At 40.5% G+C, this 20,012-nt stretch overlaps 1 protein-coding gene across 2 annotated transcripts in view; it reads left to right on the top strand.

Annotated features, from left to right (window-relative positions):
- The first annotated feature begins 14,456 nt into the window (after nucleotides 1–14,456).
- Nucleotides 14,457–20,012, top strand: part of chrm3a (cholinergic receptor, muscarinic 3a) — a 69,430-nt gene continuing 63,874 nt past the window's right edge. For both annotated transcript variants that reach the window (XM_070915921.1, XM_070915923.1), the window contains exon 1: nucleotides 14,457–14,471. The gene's annotated coding sequence lies outside the window, so the exon portion shown is untranslated. The remainder of the gene's footprint in view (nucleotides 14,472–20,012) is intronic.

The raw sequence follows: 20,012 nt of genomic DNA on the forward strand, positions 1-20,012 counted from the left end.
CATGGACAGCTTTGTATGAGGTTTTGATAAGGTGGCAGAAGTCTGGAATTTGTTTATTTATTTTAATTTAGTTCCTTTGAGTTTAGCTTAGTCTGTCTCTCACTGGCTAATGCTTAGTGAACGTGAGGATGTGCCAATAATTCCAGATTTCTATCCATGTGCCCATGCCATATCCTCGTGATAATCCAGTGCCATTATGTTATGTGTCAGAGTTGTCAATAGCTATCGGAGGCAACTTTGACATTTCAGTCACTCATGCATTCATAATAGCCTTTACAGGAAGAATGCTGAAAGAACAAAATCACTGGAGGGAAAGCAACCTCCCCAGTGACTTATCACTGTCAGGCAGATGGTGAGGGGGATGATTAAAGTCGATACAGTCCATGTTAAATCAAAGATGACGCTCATTGACTGGAGTGCTGCTCAGCACTGCTGCCACTTGTGGCTGCAATTAAGGACTGCGATACATGGTATGAAGGTGTGGCAAGCAACAAACCAAGCTGGGAGATCAATATTTGAGTGTTGGCGAGGTATGTCAAAAAAATCTGGGTGTGCGGCCGTTTGATATGCTTCAGCAGGATGGCATACTTGTAATGCACAGACTGAGAAGGCACCCTCAAAAAAAAGACATCAAAATGTAGTCATGCTAAAATACTAGAAGTCATAAAATGTAAATAAACTTCAGGATAGTAATAAGATAAATAACATTCCAAAACATTTAGTAAAGTTGTAGATTAAGTCTAAAATAACTTGCAGTATGACTAAACAAACCTAAGGAAATAATAGAAACATTGAATGACATAAAAGAAAGGATAAGCCACCACAACTTGTTTTATCAAAAGAATGTAATGCGTTAGTTTAATAGATGTCAAGTTTCCTGACCACATGGCCATAACTCAGTCCTCTCCTGGTCTGCGTTAATACTGTAGTCAGACAATGTGTTCGGTTATTATTCCTGCACCCTCTGCTATCTAAGAATTTGTTACAATTTGTTGGTGGACTAATTCAATGCAGCCCCCTTTTTGACACATTGAGATTCTCCTGGAACAAAGTTAAATTAAATTCTCTCTCTTCACAACCCTCCATTGCATATCGGCACCTGCTTTCAAGGCAGGTCATTTTCCATACAAAACTGACCTTTGCAAATTGTGTGAACCTTGATAAATCCAGCAGAATGGGCCATCAACCACACTTGCATCTCCCATTTTTTTTTTTTTTTTTGCCTGATCCTCCCTTAAATGCATATGAAATAAGAAGAGCGATGCACTTCACTGATCGCATGCAAAATGCGAAAACCACTTTCAAGCGCTTGCCCTGGTTTGGTGAATATCAACATGTCATTAGGCACAAATGGGTCTGAATAAGGTGCAAAAGGCTCTGTAAATGAATTCAAGTCAATAAATTTGAGCACCTGAAATCTCTCATCTTCACAACTGCAGATAATGTGATCCAGATGACCTATTTTTCTTACAGCATCCTGCACCAAAAACTGTAAAAGGACTGTCAAGAGGCACTGTGACAAAAGCTGTATTTTAGTGTTTCTACCAAGCAACCACTCAGACAATTTGCCCAAAGCTGTTGCTTTTTCAATATTTGTACTTCTGGAGGGATTTATGGTTATGAAGAGTAAGACTCTGCAGTTCTACAATACTAATACGTTTTGGAAAGAGGCAGGGAAAAGTTTCAATATTTTTTGCCCACGGGTCCTTTTCAGGGACGTTATGTGATGTACAACTCCGAGAACATTCTGTGGCTATGATAAGAATGTGTTGTCATCATTGGACTCAGTGTTCCTAGACAATTGTAGCTGCTAGCTTAGTCTTTCAGTCAGTTGATCTGTCTGTCTGTTTGTCTGTCTCTATCCACTCCCACTGACAGATGAGGATTGAGGCCTTGCCTACAGTCAGACAGGGGCAGAGAGAGTGTGTCAGACAGATAGACTGAGTGTAGCAGTCAGTGAATATGTCAGGTTAAAATGCTGGGACATTGCTGCCCTGTAATCCCTTTGGCTCCGTAGATTAGGACAGACATGAAGTAGTGCCAACTGCCAAATTTGTATTCTGGCCATCTCCCTTTCTTTCTGCAAGAGGCGACTTTTTCGCCATATTTAGTCCAGTCAGAAATATGCTAATTTTCCCCTTTGGTTTCAAAAGAAAATCAAGCAAAAGAGGGACTTACTTTGCATTATCAACAAGCAGAGCCTCGTCCTACTTTGATCTATGGGAGCAGGTGGAAATGGATTTAGTCTGCCTGTTTTCTTTACAAAATCAAAATGTCCAGTGTGATGTAATTTATTCATTCATCAATGTCAGAATAAGAAATGAAAGGAAATGGAAAGGAAGAGGGTCTCAAAGCCACAACGTTCAGGACAGTGATGATGATAAAAGTGGAAGATGTGGTTCAGTAAACAGTAGAGGAACAAGAGTCACAGCCAGGCTGGTGCCTCTGTGAGGCACACTGGTGATTTGAGCTAAATACTCACATCAGCATGTTAGCATTTTTTTTTACCATTGTCACCATCTTAGTTTAGCGTGTTAGTATGCTAATATATGCTAATTAGCACTGAACTCCGTGTACAGCGGAGGCTGATGGGATTGTCATTAGGTTTGCAAGTATTGAGCAAAATTAGATTTTGTCATGATGATGGTGCGGGATCACCAAAGTTGTTACAGTTCATCCTGAGGGGAACAACAATGTCTGTACCAACTTTTATGGCAATCCAACCAATACTTCATGTCAATGCTATTATCAGTCCTGAACACTTGCCATTGTCAACATTCCCATTATCAACTTCCCCTTCTAATAGGATTTGCCCCTCTGCCTTTATCACTCTCGCAAACTTACACACTCACACACACTTCACTATGTCTCTTATCTAGATCCTTTGTATGGTGTAAATAAACTTCAGAGTAGGCAGACAGTTACTTTTCGACTGGAATTGTTCAGTTACCTTGAGCCGTGGCTGCTCATCTCCAATGCAACCATTCTGGGTCCAATTGTGATTCCCTCAACTGTGTCCCCCGTCTCTATTCGCTCCTTTTGCTCTGTCTGGGTAAGTGGATAGTGTAAGGACTCATATCAGAGTGCGGCTGAGGTAAAGGTTTATTCATTTGTTGTCTCCTCTCAAAAGAAAAGGGGAAAAAATATATACGCTTATTGTCACTGGAGCCCTGAGGGTGGAAAAGGAGGGGGCCAAACCTAGTTTCTGATTTTAGTTACTTTAATTGTCTCTGTAAATTGGACTTAATTTGTCAGCTGAAATTGCATTATGATGATTGGCACAGGAGGGGATGAGAATTTTAACTGTTCTACGCCGCACTAATTGGTTCCTCACCCAGCCCAATTTAGAGTGAGCAGCCAGCACGTCACGACCCCTCGTCTTTCTAATAAGGAACACAAACATTTCACCCTGCCTGTTTATGGCATTTTGTTTATTTAAGGCACGCGCACACACACACACACACACACACAGTTTGAGAGTCGTTCAATTTAGCAGCTTTATAATTTGATGGTTTTGAAACTTGGCTCAGAGTTGTTTACAGTTGTGGGGAATATTTTTTTTGTTGTTTGTTTGAGAGAGGGGAAGAAAAGTTCAACATTAAAAACAACTTAGAATTTGTGAATTTAACACCAGACAAACTACTAGGCGCTGTACTTCACACAACAATCATTCACATGCAATTCTAAACTGGGTGGACACAATAATACACCGCCTGTATACAATCAGTCCAATATCTGGTTGAACACCTGAACTTTTGAGAGCATAGTTTGTGGTGGTGTTTTATTGGATTGCATTATATTGTAAGGTGAACGTGTAAAATGATCCTTGAAATCCTTGATCCATGAAATATATATATATATTTTTACACTCAGTTCATGAGTGTACCAGAATACCTTAGAAAAACTCAGAAGAAGAGAGGAGCGGAGTTGTCAACCGATCACCACCTGGTAGTGAGTTGGTGGGGGAAAGCTGCCAGACAGAATATACAGAAAGACAAAACATGCAGTGAGGGGGAACTGGCAACATCTGGCTGAAGCTCCTGTCCATGAGGTCTTAAGGTCAGAACACCAAATGAAAAAAGGAGGGGGTTGGAGATCTGGAAGTGGTCCATTTGCAAAGTAGAGGTGGCAGCTTTGAAATGTGGCCTGATGGATGTTATGGCGGCGACCCAAGAACCCACTGGTGGAGAGCAGCAGTGAAAGAACCCGTCAAAGCTGAAGGTGGAGGCCTTTTGGGCTTTGTTGACCATGTCTGCTGATTCAGGGGACCCAAGCTCAAACATTGTCATGACAACTGAGCAGCTCCATCAGTTTAAAAAAGATGTAGTTGAAAGCTTTGTAAAGGTCAGCTGCCTCTCCCTCGTTCACTTAGTCACTACTACAAAATGGCAGACAGTAAATATAGTGCAATATATAGTAAATAGAGAGTGATACTGGACATCAAGCCATCGAGGAGACTAGATTTTTTGTTAAGCTGCTGTTTCCATGGTTGAGAAAGAATCTTAAAGCTCAAGAAGATAAAGGACTTTGGAAGAACATTTCCATTTTGTGTGTGGCAAAATGCTTTTAATACATACAACAACCGTGTAGAGCTGTCAATATTCAGGAGTGGTCATTTTGACTTCATTTGTTATTCAGTGTTGTCATACTTCCTCCAGAATGGTGCTTCCTGCTTCCATAATTATACAAAAAATTTCAAGTTGATTTTTAAGTTACATCAGAAAGATACGACAACTGTGCATTCATGCATGAGTGTGTGGGTGCCTGAATCTATTTCTGTCTTTCCTGCTGTCTCTCTTTTTGTCTCTGCTTTTCTTTGTGAGCACTCTTCCCTCCCAGATATTATTTTCACCTGCGCTACATGCTGTGTCAGTCCTCTCAGTGGTGGCAGTATCTTGGCAGTCCTCGATGCAGAACCAATAACACAGAGGTGTGATCGTAAGCACATCAGGATCCTGGCAAAGTTGCACTAATGCACACACACACAAAAATGCATACATATAAACACATAACGTATCTTTACGCCTTTTTTGCAAGTGTATATTTTGAGCAACCAAGATTTTGGTCCTCACAAAGTTTTCGGTCCCCATGCAGTGACTGTGCATGCATGCCACTGTCCCCACCAAGTGATGAAAGCAAACAGACACACACACACACACAGCTTTGTTGTAGAGTTACGTGAGAGATGTGAAAACGTTCAGTGCTCTGCTTACTTTCGAGGCCTCAACCTTAAAATAGACCTTTAGCCAGTTGACTCTATTCACAGATATTCATTCATGCATTTATTTATTTATTCATTCATCCATCCATCCATTCAAGTTACACTTGTTTAAATATTTGGGATCAAACAATTATTACACCATATCAGTTATTATAGTACATTTGGTGTGAATATTGCTCACATAATGTCCCTCCTTATTTGCTTGTTACAGCTGTAACAAGAAGAACAATGAAGTTTGCTCTGTGAGCAAAACGAACTTCCGTGTTTTTTGTTTGTTTTGCTGCCTGCCAGGTTTTCTTTAGCGATCATGTCGTGTTTGAAGAAGCGGAGGATGGGGTTTTGTTGCATCGCCTTAAAAGTGTTCAATTCACTGTGTGTTTCATTTTTATTTCTGAATTTAAAATCAAATGTAAATTTAGTAGCGGATATTACTTGTCTTTAGCAAGAGTGGTTGGCTTCAGTGCAAACATCACTGATCATTTGGATTTTTTTGAATATATCTCAGACTGTCTACATCAGTGAATGCAATACCAGGTGGGAGATAAGCAGCAATTGATAACAGAAAAATGGATTGATTGATTGATTGATAACAGCAGTTTTTCCTTGCCACTGTCTCCAAAGTGCTTGCTCATGGTGGGAATTGTTGGGTCTCTGTAATAACATTATAAAGAGTATGGTCTAGACCTGCTCTATTTATAATAACATTATAAAGAGTATGGTCTAGACCTGCTCTATTTGTAAAGTGTCATGAGATGACTTTTGTTGTGATTTGGCGCTATATAAGTTAAATTGAATTGAATTGAACTGAATTGAAAAATGTGACTTTGCAACAGTATGCAGGTCCTGCTGCAAAATGTGTTAAAAGAAGCATGTTTTTGGAGCTTGCTTTAGCCTTTAGGGTCTATTGGAGAGCTACTCTCAGCGAACTGGAGCTGTATGTTGAAAGTGTCATTTTGAACACAACTGTTATGACTTCAGAATCCAGGAAAATGAGTTGAAAATTAAGAAATAACCAGAATAATCCTTTATCAGGGGACCATCCTCCAATTCAGAGGTTGTTTGAGGCTATTTCTCATATTTAATTTAATGATAAACCTACAGTATAGTTGGTTCTGATGCAACCTGCTTGGCTACAGGGAATGTCACATGCATTTGGTTCCTGGGTTTGAATCTTGCTTGGGACATTAGTCATATGTTAGATTTGTCCTTCCATTCCACTCATTCCTATCTATCGTAGTAGTATACCTGGGCCTGATTTAACAAAACAAAAATGTGTTAGTATTTGAATTCCATATTTTGAGGCTCACAATCAATTAGGAGGCAGATATATCTGCTAAGGATGTTTTGTGCCCAATCTACTTTCTTAATTAACTGAGTTGGGAGCTTTTTTGATCTTTTTTTAATGAAATCTCCAAATTTGTATTTGAAGGAAAGAGACACACCTCCTGCCCTTTCCAGTGGTCAAAACATCAAGTTGAGTTTCTGAGTTTCTCTACATTAAAATTAAGTGAAAGTGTCACCTGTGTCATCTGCACTGGATTTAAAAAAAAATAGCATCTTTATATAACCTCTGTTGTAAAAGGGAAAGAGGCAAAAAAATATTGTAGAGTGAGAATAATTTGCATTGTCTACGTTGTTTTTCCCCCTCCTCACTCACTCTTCTCTCTGTTTATCACCCAGAGGAATTTGATAAACAGTCTGACGATTTCAATAACCTGAAGTTGTGTGTATGTTTATTGTGTTATGTTGCCTGTCATGGGTAACTGGAACAGACTGCTCAGGTATGAGATGTGTTTCTGCCAGAGTCATTTTCACCATGATGCTGTACGTACACGATGCATCCATTTTAAATTCTGAAAACATGAGTGTGCAGTATTGAATCATTTATCAATGAATGTCAACTGGGACACTTCTAGGTGTCACTAGGTTTAGTACAAAAGGTTTTGAATCCTGCTGAATATTTACAATCGGATATACAGTGTGTTTAGTGCATTGCATATACAGCGGCTTTATACTTGGAAAATGTAGACCTTTCCGGAAATTATACGAATTCAATTGTTTTCAGCCACACCAGCATCGTGGCCAGAGATCGGTCCACTACTTTGGTTCAAAATGAAATACCTCAGCAACTGTTGGATGGATTGTGATGGAATTAATTAATAATGCGTGCTAATATGCTTAGCATGGCTTTAGACCTGCAAGGCTAATCCACATATAAGGCGTTGTTAGAATTCCTTTTTATGTCCATCACTCGCCCACCTCGCCAGAACCGATATGCTTATATTTGATTCAATCAGTCCACACTGATTTTTAACCTCTGGCGCACTTGTTGAAGCTCCACAGACAGCTGTTTTAATCACACAAATCATATAAACCCACTGTTTATATCTTCAGCACTTATTAACAGTATCTGTAATGATGGATCAGTGCCCTGTGACCTTTCCGGTTTTACTGTAGACCGGTTCCTCTACCCGCTGGAACCTACTTGAAAACTATTTTTGTCCAGTAAATTTCTGCTGTCTGTCAGCCAGGTGAAGACAGATTTTGGACAGCCGCTCTCCTTTCAGCACCTCAGGAGCTACTGCTGACTGACAGCTGCTTCTGAGGACAGAGACAGCTGAACGGAGGTCGGAGTCAGTGTGGATTGAACTGACCGAATGCTTCAGTAGAGCTTCCGCCCCGCAAATGTCTCGCTTGTAATGTGGATACCCAGTTAGTCTTGTTGGAGTCCTAAATGGATTTTGAACGTGTTCATGACCTATGTGATAAAATGTTGCTGCTACAGTAATGTCATGTACACCAGTGTATTCATGTCAAAAGTGTCACATCTAACCTCTTGTAGATTCTGGTTTCTGTGATATCAGCAAAGTTTACAGTGTCTGCGGATGTCTCCTCATGGGGTAATGAGACGTGATGAACTGTAAGCAGAGCTCTGTCTACCAGTCCATCAAAACAGTATGATCCAGCATTATCCCGTAAGCCTGGCTGGGATGGCTCTGATTAGTCCTGCCTGAAGAGCTAATATGAGTCTAACAACCAAGACCAGATGTGGTCTTTCATCAGGGGGTTGAGGAGGAGGAGAAGGATATCTATCAGCACTTAACCTGATTGTATAAGTGCAAAGAAATAAACAGAGTAAGATTTGGGTGCTCAAAGGTAAACATGCAGACAGGCCTGTGCTGTATTTGTGGGCAGGCAGCACACATGAAGTCGTTATTACATTGCATCCCTTTATTTGCCTTTGTTTATCTTGATTATTTCTCCCATCCCTTAGGTCTCTTTGGGATTTTTAACATCTGGACGTCTGGATATCCAATTCAGGAGAAGCAACCAAGCCAAGAATCTGCTTGGGAGATAAAAAGGATGAGCACCTTCATTCTGGCCTTTGAGGTTCAGCTATTATCTTGTACATATAAGGGTCCAAAACTCTGTTACAATCCATCCTTCCACTTCTTGTTTTTCTATGGCTTGTTTTCTCACTGTCACACTCTCATTCCTTATCACAGGCGCACACACACGCCCCATGAGTTCTGCCGTTTCACACTGTACCCATAAAACCCCCGTTGTGTCTTTCTTTTATGAATATTGGGAGATCAGCACTTGACTAACCAGGTGCGCGGTTGGTAAATCATTAGGAAAGGAGTGGAGCTGGGACTCGGGGAGGAGAGACAAAGCAGCATATGGTGAGCAAGTGGTCGGTCCATGGCATACTGATACAAATAAGTTATTTATGCACTTTGGCATTGTGTTGTTGGAAGTGGGGAAAGCCCCGTTTTTATGGCTTGAGGAGGAATTAGTCCAACTGGGTCTGTCAAAGCTCTGAGCCATGCTGGTAAGTTATCTCAAGCATGGAAAAGCTTCAGTCTATCCCCTGTGTGTTTGCGAGACAATGCCAGAGAACACGATTCGCTGCAGAATTCTGCAGTGAAAATTTGCAGAATATTAATGTTTGACTTTCAAGTTCATGCGTGTCGTGTGTTGACTGTACACTTGCTGAGGAGCTTACTGAGGGGAGAGAGAGAGAGGTCAAAAGATAATTAGATTCGGTCTCTTTATCTAAAGGGATGTTCCATACCACTGATAGTGATAATTAATTAGCTTATGCCTTCAGCGTAATTAAAACCCTCGATAATCTGACTTTTGTTCTGACTGAATAGCTGCTGACTAGTGACAGATGGGACATGGAGAGACGGGGCGAAACAGGAAAGTCTGGGGTGGCTGACTGTGTTTGTCAACTTGCAGAGTCTGTTTTGTATGGTGCTTCAGAAGCAGGGTTACTCCTCACTTCACGTTAGCAGTCATTTTGAATTTATCTGATTGCATTGAGAAGAATAGGTGAGATTTCATGAAGGACACTGTGTAACGTGCATCAGCTCCTCTCTCCTTGAGTCTGATAATGAAAGCACGTGGTTATTAAGAAGACTTCAAATTATCTGCTGGCTGTGGATCAGGGTGATGTTATGATATCGCACTGATGACAGGAAGTGGAAATTCAACAAACAAACTCGGAGTTGCATGGTAGGAAGTGAAGGGGATCATGGGTTTTTGGGACTAAAACTCAGGACATCTTGGACCCTGTCGATTTTGACTATTCTTTTATTAATCTCTCTCTCAGTACCTTACCACTACTACTACTTTTATGGGATTCTGGTTTTAAAACAAATCAACTGGAAGCCGTAAAAAAAGTCAGCTGGAAATAAAGTTTGCAACCAACTCATAGACTTTACATAACTAGCTAACTAGCTGTTATTTCAGCCTGCACATTTTGACAGCCGCTGCCTTTTAATCATTGTTTCAAAAATCACTTGGAATTTCAAGTGTGCCACCAATCTCAATGGAAGCTACATATCATGCAAGTCTGTGTCATTTCTCTCATCAATTTCAATTAGAGCCTAAAAATGAAAGTTGATTGGCTCCAGCCATTAGTCAGCATGTGTCACCTCTCCAGTCTGAAAGAAGCACTTTCTCTCTACTTTACTCTATTTGATTGTGATTACCCTGTGTCACAACATGGCACAAGCTCTAACCACAGGCTGTTGACCTTTGAGTGATTATTGACTGATTGCCCTCCCCATGGTTTCCCCCATGAATGAAGCACCGAGACTCAAACTCAAGCCAGACTTGGAACATTCTGACGCACTGCAATCGTTAGTTGTGTTTCCAGTGATTTCTGCTTGTCTGGGTTTGTCTGAGGAGTTTCAAAGCATTCACCACGCAGTAATGAGAAATATGCAGCCAGATATTTTGTGTAGCAATTTTCACTTTGAAGAGCTTTCATGGTGAAGGACTGAGGGTCCCACTGACAGGCCGTATGGCAAATAAGTTCTGTAGGGACACACAGAGAGACGGGGCCTACTTGTATATTCTACTAACAACTTGCTAAAGGACAGGGATGACAGTAGAGATGACAAGTCAGGCTGTGATCAAGGTCAGTGCTAAAATGTCTATGAAAATGCAGAATTCTTTGGACATACATAGTGAGAGGATTAGGTTTTTTATTCATGTGAAGAGATGCCTATAAAAGGGAAAATACTGGAGTGAATGTGTATCCTTGAGGCCAGAAAAACAGTTTGAATGAAAGTAGATGTTGTAGGAAAGAGAAGAGATGACAAAGCAATGCAGAGCTGGGAATGCTTGATAATTTCAACACTTCATTGGTATTCAGATGATAATATCTCATTGCACATGTCAAGGAAGGACACAGTCACATACACACAGAAACCACACACACACACATAGAGGGAAATCTCCCTGAGGGTGTTAGCGTCTAATTATTTTTCGGGGGAAAAAAAACATGCTTTCTAAATTGAAAAGCCCTCCAGAAATTCAAAGACTGGTGGTTTTCAACATGTCATCGGCACCAGCGCCCAACCACCATCAAAAGATGAGAAGACATGGTATTAATTTTTCTTTCTGTAAAAGCTGCTCATGTGCATATTAAAAGAAAGGTGAAAAAGTGATAATTACTTCTTAGTGGTAGTAATTTGTTAATCAGAGTAGATGCGTTTTTCCAGGAATATTTTTCAACATGAGGTTTAAAGCTTTGTAACAGTTTGTCTCATCGCTGGAAATTACTCATGCTGGGAGATCAGAAATGTAGGATCAGACAGGCAATATTTTCTCTAACCCTGAATAACCCCGAGTCTGGTTCCTGTAAAACATTTCATGATTTGAAGCAGTGATGCATGATGTTTTCATGCCGTGGCTTTTCCTCTTTTTTTCTGTAATTACCAAAGCTAAGACAAATTATTGATATGAAATAGAGCCTATCCAAGTTTCTGTCAGGACAAACTGACTTCTTCCCTATCAAGTGCTGTTTCTTGTACACAAATAAGAAGTTCACAGGACAATATTACATTTCTGAAACTTCTATCTATGTGAATGAAACTGTTGTCATTCACATAGATCTTTCATGATTTGTCATACTTTAATGATGTTGATCATTAAAGTATGACTTGGCAATGAAGAAATTAGGTTTCTGTATTAACTTTATTATTTTGTATAATTAAGACTTTATTTGTTATATCAGTCCTCTTCATTTCATGTCATTTTCCAAAATACAAATGCTCACATAGATACAATATGTCCTACATTTGTTTTACAGACAACTGAGCTGTTGAATCCATATTTATGTAAAACATTCATCCAAATATTCACATGCTTCCAATTATTTTCATTATCGATTCATCTGACAATTATTTTCTCAGGTAAATACCCAAGGTGATGTCTTTAGAGCACACAGTCCAAAACCAAAGATAATCAGTTTACGATCATTGAGATTGTTGATTATATAATTTTGTGTAGGGACTCTACCACAAACAATTGTGGTTTATTTTCCCTCACAACATGTTCATCTTGCAGTTTCCAGCACCTCTTGCCCTGTGATACACCTTGTCAGCTAAGCTTTTTTCTATATTATATATGAAATAGGAATAGGAGAAGCACATACTCTTTTAGCTACAATCTAACTCGAGCTCTAGCTTTCTTTCAGCTGAAAGCACAAATTTGTTGTTGTTTGGTTTTAAGTAGGTAAAAAGTTAGTTCAACGTTTCCACATTATTTCTTTGTAATTGGGTATTTTGTTGACACTCTTGAGAGGAAGAGTCGGCTAGAAGAGACCATTATGAAGTGAAAACTGTCTCTGTCGACCAGTTGGCTACAGTGACTTGGTTATCAGTGTGTTCATGCAGTTCTTGAGGAATCAGACAGTGTGAAATTGCAGGAAGGTGAATGTTGAGGCTCAGCTTAGAGTGTGTGTTTATCGCGGCCCACATAGCAGGTGTGCTGGACTAGAACTGGGTTGTCTTTACCATTTTATTAGTTATGATTTGAGAAATAAATCCTGACACCAGGCTAACTATGTATCTCACTTGGAGATGTCTAGCGCTTTATTGTATTACATATTTTTCTATTAGCATGCTGTTTACACTTCAGATATGGTGTATATGATGCAGTGATCACTGCTGCAGGTTATCCCCAATGTCCCAGATGTCATTTGCAATGTTTGCTCCATCGGCCCGGGCGTAGTCAGCATTGAAATAAAATAAATTGGCTTCAATGTCAATATTTGCTGGCATTCTACCTTGATTTATTTGTCTCTTGCTTCTCTACTTTACATCTCTGCAAAGATTATTTTTAATACCTGCAGATTAGCAAATATCCATGAGGCTATAGGAGAGCACACAGCACACCCAACATGAACCCCAGAACATTAACTAACCAGATCAGCAAGTGTCTAAGACATCCTTCTCATCTACTTACAACAGACACAATATTATGTAAGCCTACACACACACACACACACACACACACACACACACACACACACACACACACACACACATTATATACGAGCATCCAGATGGGAAACAAACTGGTTCCCCACTCACTCACAGGATGCAAACAAGCCGCTGATGGGAAAGTACACACAGACACAGTGTCAAATGGCCTACAAGGCATTAGGATGATGAGAATAGTATAAATGTTTGAGGAAGTCGGCACAATATCCTATTCACGTCTCCAACCGCTCTGTATTTTCATAGAAATATTGCCCGTGCACTGGGAACAGGAAATGTGGTCCGAGGGTCTGCAGTGAGTCTGAGCAGGAAGCTCTGAGGCTCCATTCCACAAGTCCCTGCAGCCAGCCGTAATTGGCTTACACATTCCTCCAAGGATTACCACTCACTCCTTATTTGTGTTTATACAGAATTATTAAAACATTTGCTTTTGCTCCCTGAATTACACTCAGATAAGTGTCAAAACACACTCACTTTCCACTTGCCTTGTTTTTTCCCCCATTTCACATTGGGTGAAACAAACAAGTGGTGTGATAATCTTTCAGCTCTGATTAAACACCTTCATAAGTTTTCTCTGTTTTCTGCAGTAGTTCCCTGACTCAGGCTACATCTCTGCTCGCATGCTGCTGCCTTTCTTTTTTCTTGCTCTTTCTTGTTGCTCTGTTTCTCCTCCTCCTTCTTTATTTATTTATTTTCTGAGAGGTCCCTATCCCCATCAGTATGTAAGAACTGCTACACAATCATTTAGAAAACGCCTCATCGGACCTGTTTTGGCTGCTTTACTGTGTGTAAAATAGATTATTTGCTTGCCGAAATATAGAAGCACTTTTGTGTTTTAAAATTGCAGCAGTCATATCTGGAAACAGACTGCAATTAGAAAACAGGACATCGCTTGTGCCAAATGAAATAGCTCAGTATTTTGTGCCAAATGAAACAGCTTGAAGCTTTGGTTGACGACGCTGTCCCATTATTAAAACGGAAAAAGGGCAACACTCAGCATGGAGAGAGACAAAGATGAAATAAGGAGGACTCTGACATTTTGTATGACTCCCATAGAGTTCGTCTGTCGGTTTTATCTGCCAGTGTGTGTGTGTTGGGCTCCTATAGTTTCCCAGAGCTATTATCAATGAATGAATCTGGACTTTTTTTTTCGCCGGGTGTGCCACCTGCCGGCGCGTCACGGCTGCTCTGACCAATCCTGGCGCAGTGGCTCTCCGTGCGCCCTTGGAGATCCCGCGGTGCTCCTCACATCGCCGTCCAATCTACTGCTCGCTGACTGCAGAAGGTGGCGAGCCTCGTTAGCTGTGTTCCGTCACTTTGCGCTTCAGATGTGACTAGACTGGACTGCCGTACTGCTGCTGTGCCAAACATGGACCCGTGACAACTTTGACTGGATTTCCATTTTCCCATCTACTTGTACTGCCTTTGACCCGCGCACTATTGAATGTTGTGAGGTAGGTGGAAAATAAGACAAAAGACCGAAAAGTTTTTGAAATATTTAATCACAGCAAAGTATTTGGTGAAACCGATTCCCAGCTGCTTTCTATTGCCACGTTTTTCACCGCGTAACGTTGCACCTTGAAGTTGCAGACACAACCGGATTTTATTGATTACTTCTGCTCGTCTCCAAAGCGCATGCAGCTTCTATATTCAGGTTATTGTTGCAAGGTCGTATTAGATGTGCTTTTTGTTTTAAATCCAAGTTTGGCAAACAAGTGCCGCTGCTGCCCGGGCTCAGCATCCCTGCCCAACCCTCTGCGCTCTGCTCTCCACAGATGCCTCTCCTCCACAAAGGCTACGTGGCTTTTCAAGCAAATGTGCCCTCGTAAAGTTCATTCAAAACACGGGGAAATATTTGTTTTCGTATGTTGAATTGAAGTCAAAGTTAATCAAAAAAAAAAGAACAAAAGCATTGGCACTAAAAGCGGTAGTCTTGAACGCGTATCCTCCCTCGTGTGGCACATTTATTGTTATTTTGGCCATCAGATATATTTGTTACTGCATCGCTGCAGAGGAGGAAATTAATTGTCTCCTTACATGGCAAGTGGAAGGCTTTCATGAATTGGGGTGACTGTTTATTTATGATGCCCATAGATGGCAATGTGAAGGAATGTTCCCTCTCAGTGACCTGGGGGTACTTTGACATTGTGCTGGATAATGAGCAAGAGCAGAGGGAATGGCATCTGTGCCATGGTGCAAATATTTTCCTTTTAGTCTACGGCTGCAGTTATTCATCACAGGAGCCAGAGCATGAGTTTGACAATACAGTAGCCGTGTGTGAATCACAAACTATTCCACCGTGGCTGCAAACCTCTGATAGTTTACCATTTTGATATGTTGCATATATCAACACAACCAGCGTGTTTTTATATCAATACATCAACAAAGCCATTGTTAGGGAACAGTGCAGTCAAGTTCTGTGTCGTGGTGAATGCACGCTCTGTTACTAGTCTCTTAAAGGTGGAGCAGGAATGTGTTTGGATGATTATGACTTTCCATTGCCTGCAGTGGGGAGGCACACAGTGGAGGACATTCAGAAAAAGACACATGAAGGAGAGTCTGAGAGACAAAGGTGAACAGCAATAGAGCTTTCACGGCTTGATATATTGTTTGAGCCCCGGTCAATATTGGTCGACAAATATTTTTTCAGGCTTTTACTCTCTTGATAGATTTGTTGTGCACAATGCCTACTACCCTTATTGATCATCATTTAGACTTCCCCAAATGGGGTGGGTGGGTGGAGGATAGTACATTGATAACACTGGCCCTGGTCAGAGAGGTGTAGATGGCTCCAAGTAGGATGAAAATGTCTTTGCTTTTGCCTTCTGCTGTACCTGTTGTTCTGCGTGGGTGCTGACATGAGCACAGATGCTGACGCTTTTGGTTTATTAATCCCAAGCTTGTGAATATGAGCTCGAAAATAATGCACACTGTTGAGAAGTGCAAGGTTAACCTACCGTTAAATCACTGCTGAGTGATGATATATGGGGGATTATTCTGCCTTATTTTACTGGAATTTAAAGTCAAGCTTTTTCCTTACAGTTCAGTTCAATCATTACAGGAATAGTTTCATATTTTTGGGGAATACTCCATCGCTTTCTTGGTGAGAGGTTGATGATAAGGTCAATACAACTCTCATGGCTGTACGGTAAATATGAAGCTACAGCCGGCAGCTGATTAGCTTATCTTAGCATAAAGACTGTAAACAGGGGGAAACAGCTAGCCTGGCTCTGTCAGAAGGTAGAAAATAATCTGACCACCAGCACCTCTAAATGTTGTGACAAAATGTCGAACAGTTCCTTTAAAATAATAATATGAATATGGTACATATCAGCCTCTCTTCCCCAAATCACGTTCAGTTTTTAATGGGATGGTGACAGATGTCTTTGGCAAAGACTGACGCAGACACTGGTGTGTTATCACTTAAAAAAAGGCAGTTGTTATTCAACAAGTATGTGGAATAAATCAGGTGAAATAGAGAGTTTAAGCTGCAGTGTGATCCAGACAAAAGCATCAAACAGTATAACCCTCAGGCCGCAGCACACACCGACTGGCACCGCCAGGCTACTTTTAGAGGAGGCAACAGGAGACAGTGATGGGTATTTTACAGGAGTCAGCTGGCCAAACAGACGGGCTAACTCCCCCATTGGGTTTCATTAGAGCTCGTCTTGATGTTAAAGCCTGTTTAATCCACTTTCACAGCCATGCAGACCACAACAGAGCAAAGCAAAGAGTGTCTATCTTTAGACAGTGCATGGGCAGGAACTTTTCCATCTCAGTTCAATTATTAAAGCAATAACACAAATTCCCTGTAGTTGGCCTTTAAATGTCTCAGTCGAAGAGTTTTTCCGTGTTGTGTGCTGGTAGTCTCCCGTGCTGATGGGAGAGGTGTTTTCAGCATCAGATAGAAAGCTGTCAGTCAATGTCTTCTCAATAAACAGCTGTGTTTATGCAGCCGTGCACTCCTTCTCCCTTCCTCCCTTGTTCCTCCAGTAAGTAGGGTGCGATTACAGTAAAGCCTTATGGGGTGGGTGCTTGGCCTCTTTGTCATTGTCTCCACTCTCTGGGCTGCTACTGTTGTTGTCCCATGTTCATAGCACCTGCTTAGCTTCACAGACACAGTGCTGGGAAGACACCAACAGACTGTCTGATTAATAAGCAGCCTGACATCCTGACGTTTTAAGCAGAAATATATTTTATATGGCCATTAATTTAGATGCAATACATAAAAAAGTTTAATCATAATTATATTGGCGCCTAATGCAAATAGCATGTTATTGACTTTGCAGTTTTTTTTGTTGTGTCATGGTTATATTACTTGCAATAATGGCACACTGCGGATGCAATAGAGGCTTTTATAGCTCACAAACTGACACTCATCACTCACTGACCTTTACTAGTTGTCATAAGCTTAGCTGGAGCTGCCCCTTATTGGTGGCAATAAGGTGCTCACTTCAGGGCTGTTAACAAGGCTGCTGGGTGTTTACCTTAGGATATTGTGTATGTTCAGCACACAGGAGTCCACACACACACGCACACACATACACACGCACACACATACACACACTATATTCAAGATAATGCGAGTGAGTTATAGTTCAGAGGTCAGGTATTGGGCAAGGAAAGGAAGGTTGATTTATAGAGGCAGAGTTCAGGTCAGCGGTGCTATGGAAATAGGTTCATGTAGGGTTTTTTATGTATATAATCTCTCTGGTGGCTGCACATTTGAATCTGTCAGCCGTAACTGTAAATGTTGCACTAAGAAACAGCCCGCATCGCTGCCATCCATACCAGTATTTCCATATAGTTGTCTAATAAGCCCTGGTACAGTTTTTCTTTTTGCCTCTCTGACATGATGTTTGTACTTCCTTTTTGTTGCCTCTGTCCGAATATTTAGTCGTTCTTTCTCTTCCATCCACTCTCTGCCACGTGTCGCTGCCTCTCTCCAACCAAACTGTCTCACTGTCTCTTTACTTCTGCTCTCTTGACGAAGTCAGCCACACTTGAGGGGATTCAGATTCATGTCTAATATATGACTGCTCTCTCTGTCTGTTCTTAGCAAATAAATCAGTAACAACTTGCCCTCCATCATGTTCAGTGGAGTTCCAGAGGGATGCATTCAAGGTAAAAGAGAGCTGTACTGTACACAGAGAGAGTGAGAAAAAGAGACGCTATAGTGAAATATGTACACTGTATATAAAAAAACAAACTACCAACAGAGAGTGAATATGCTCCAGCTCAACTGTTGGAGAGTAGTGACTGGTGTAACGCACAGAAAGGGAGAAATTATGATGGTGATGGATGTTTGACTGGACCAGCTTCAATCTCTCAATATTCAGCCGTATATTTCTTTGTTCCGATTAATGTCGCTGTCATTGAAGGCTGGTTTATTATTCTGAGTTAATGTAGTTTCACACAGTATCGATTACATTACAGATTGCTTTGTAGATGAAACTACAGTAAAACATACAGTACAATCTCTTTCCCACTGTAGCACACAGATCTTTCAAAAGCTATCCACAGGGGCTCTGGAGCATTGACTTTTATGTAAAACTAACACATTTCTAACAAGAATGTGCTCTTCATAAACATTTTGAGGTAATGTGAGCTGAATGTTTGGTCCTCTTAATAAACTGTGGTTGGCTTTATTTTTTTCATAGGGTCTGGTCATTGCAAGTTTAAAGTGTTAATAAGATGGCAATTGCCCTCTGTTAACACATTTGTATTAGCTTCAGTTTCATAACACTCTACAGCTAATAATCCTGAGAATAGCGAGAACAAGATCATGTTTCGACAGCAGTGACTAGACGCCTGTAAATACGGGTGAACTGCTGCTGTGGATGAATGGAAACTGAAGAAAGAAAGGAACAAACCACCAGGGAAAAAAATCAGACACTACAAAACAAAATTTAAGGACAAGTCACTTTTTAAAGTATTTAAGAAATCAAGGTTGAAAACACAGTAACGCCCTGCCACATTGCATCTTTTCCTTTTTTTTTCCTTTGAATCTTATTGATTCTTGTTTTTCCACATTGCTGAATTCTCCAAAGAGCGTGTCTACTGTCTACATTCCCCTAACAATGCAGCGTTTATTGTCCTTATTTTTTCAACTCAACAAAAAGATTTTTTATTCCAACAAAAAGATGTGTTTTCTAAAGTAGAGCCATTTATGTTTGATGGGATAAATGCTCACAATTAACTGAAGATGCTTTAAACTCATCTAACGTATTGTCTGACATGCACAAGTAAGGTATTTCTCAACATTAAGGCAACACTATGGACTATGCAATTTGCAGTTATGGGTTATAATTGCAATGATGTCTGTCAGCAGGGTATTGAAGTTCGAATTTTTCAAACTGAAGGAATCCAAAAAATACCACATACTGTGACATGTTGTATGCTCGGAATAATGGCATGGCGGGCGTTAAAGCGATGCCATTATACATAGAAATGAGTTGAGTTCACGGTCTCACCTGCTAGGTGGTAAATTCAGCATTTATGTATTCAAGATAATTTATAATTCATGGTGACAGATGTTGGTGTAGACAAACAAACATCTGTTGTTAGTTCAATGAAAAATGCTTCTTTATCTCTTGCTTCATCTTGATTACATATTATATTTCTGGCATTAGTGAGGATACCTTTTCATTATCAGATGATGGCTGATGAATCATATTTTACTAATGTCACAACCTCCTAATTCAAAACTAAACTGTCACAATGAATTTGTGAGAATTTATCAGCAAGTTCTTTTTAGGATTCTGCCGTGAAATGTTTGGGACATTACAACTGAGAAAAATGCCTGTTTTCTCCAGTTGTTTGTTTCTGCCTGACTCCCTCTTGCTTTTGTAATACAGCTCATCAGGCACATATCAAGTGAGTCAAATTGTGTGTCAAGCCCTCAGCTCTAACACACGAATCACATTTCTTCTGGCTTCGTAATGTTCCATCTCCAAATCGTGTCAGAGGGTTGGAGTGAGGTGAAGAACTTTCTA

This window comes from Enoplosus armatus, chromosome 12 (genome assembly GCF_043641665.1).
Source record: "Enoplosus armatus isolate fEnoArm2 chromosome 12, fEnoArm2.hap1, whole genome shotgun sequence".
NCBI lineage: Eukaryota > Metazoa > Chordata > Actinopteri > Centrarchiformes > Enoplosidae > Enoplosus > Enoplosus armatus.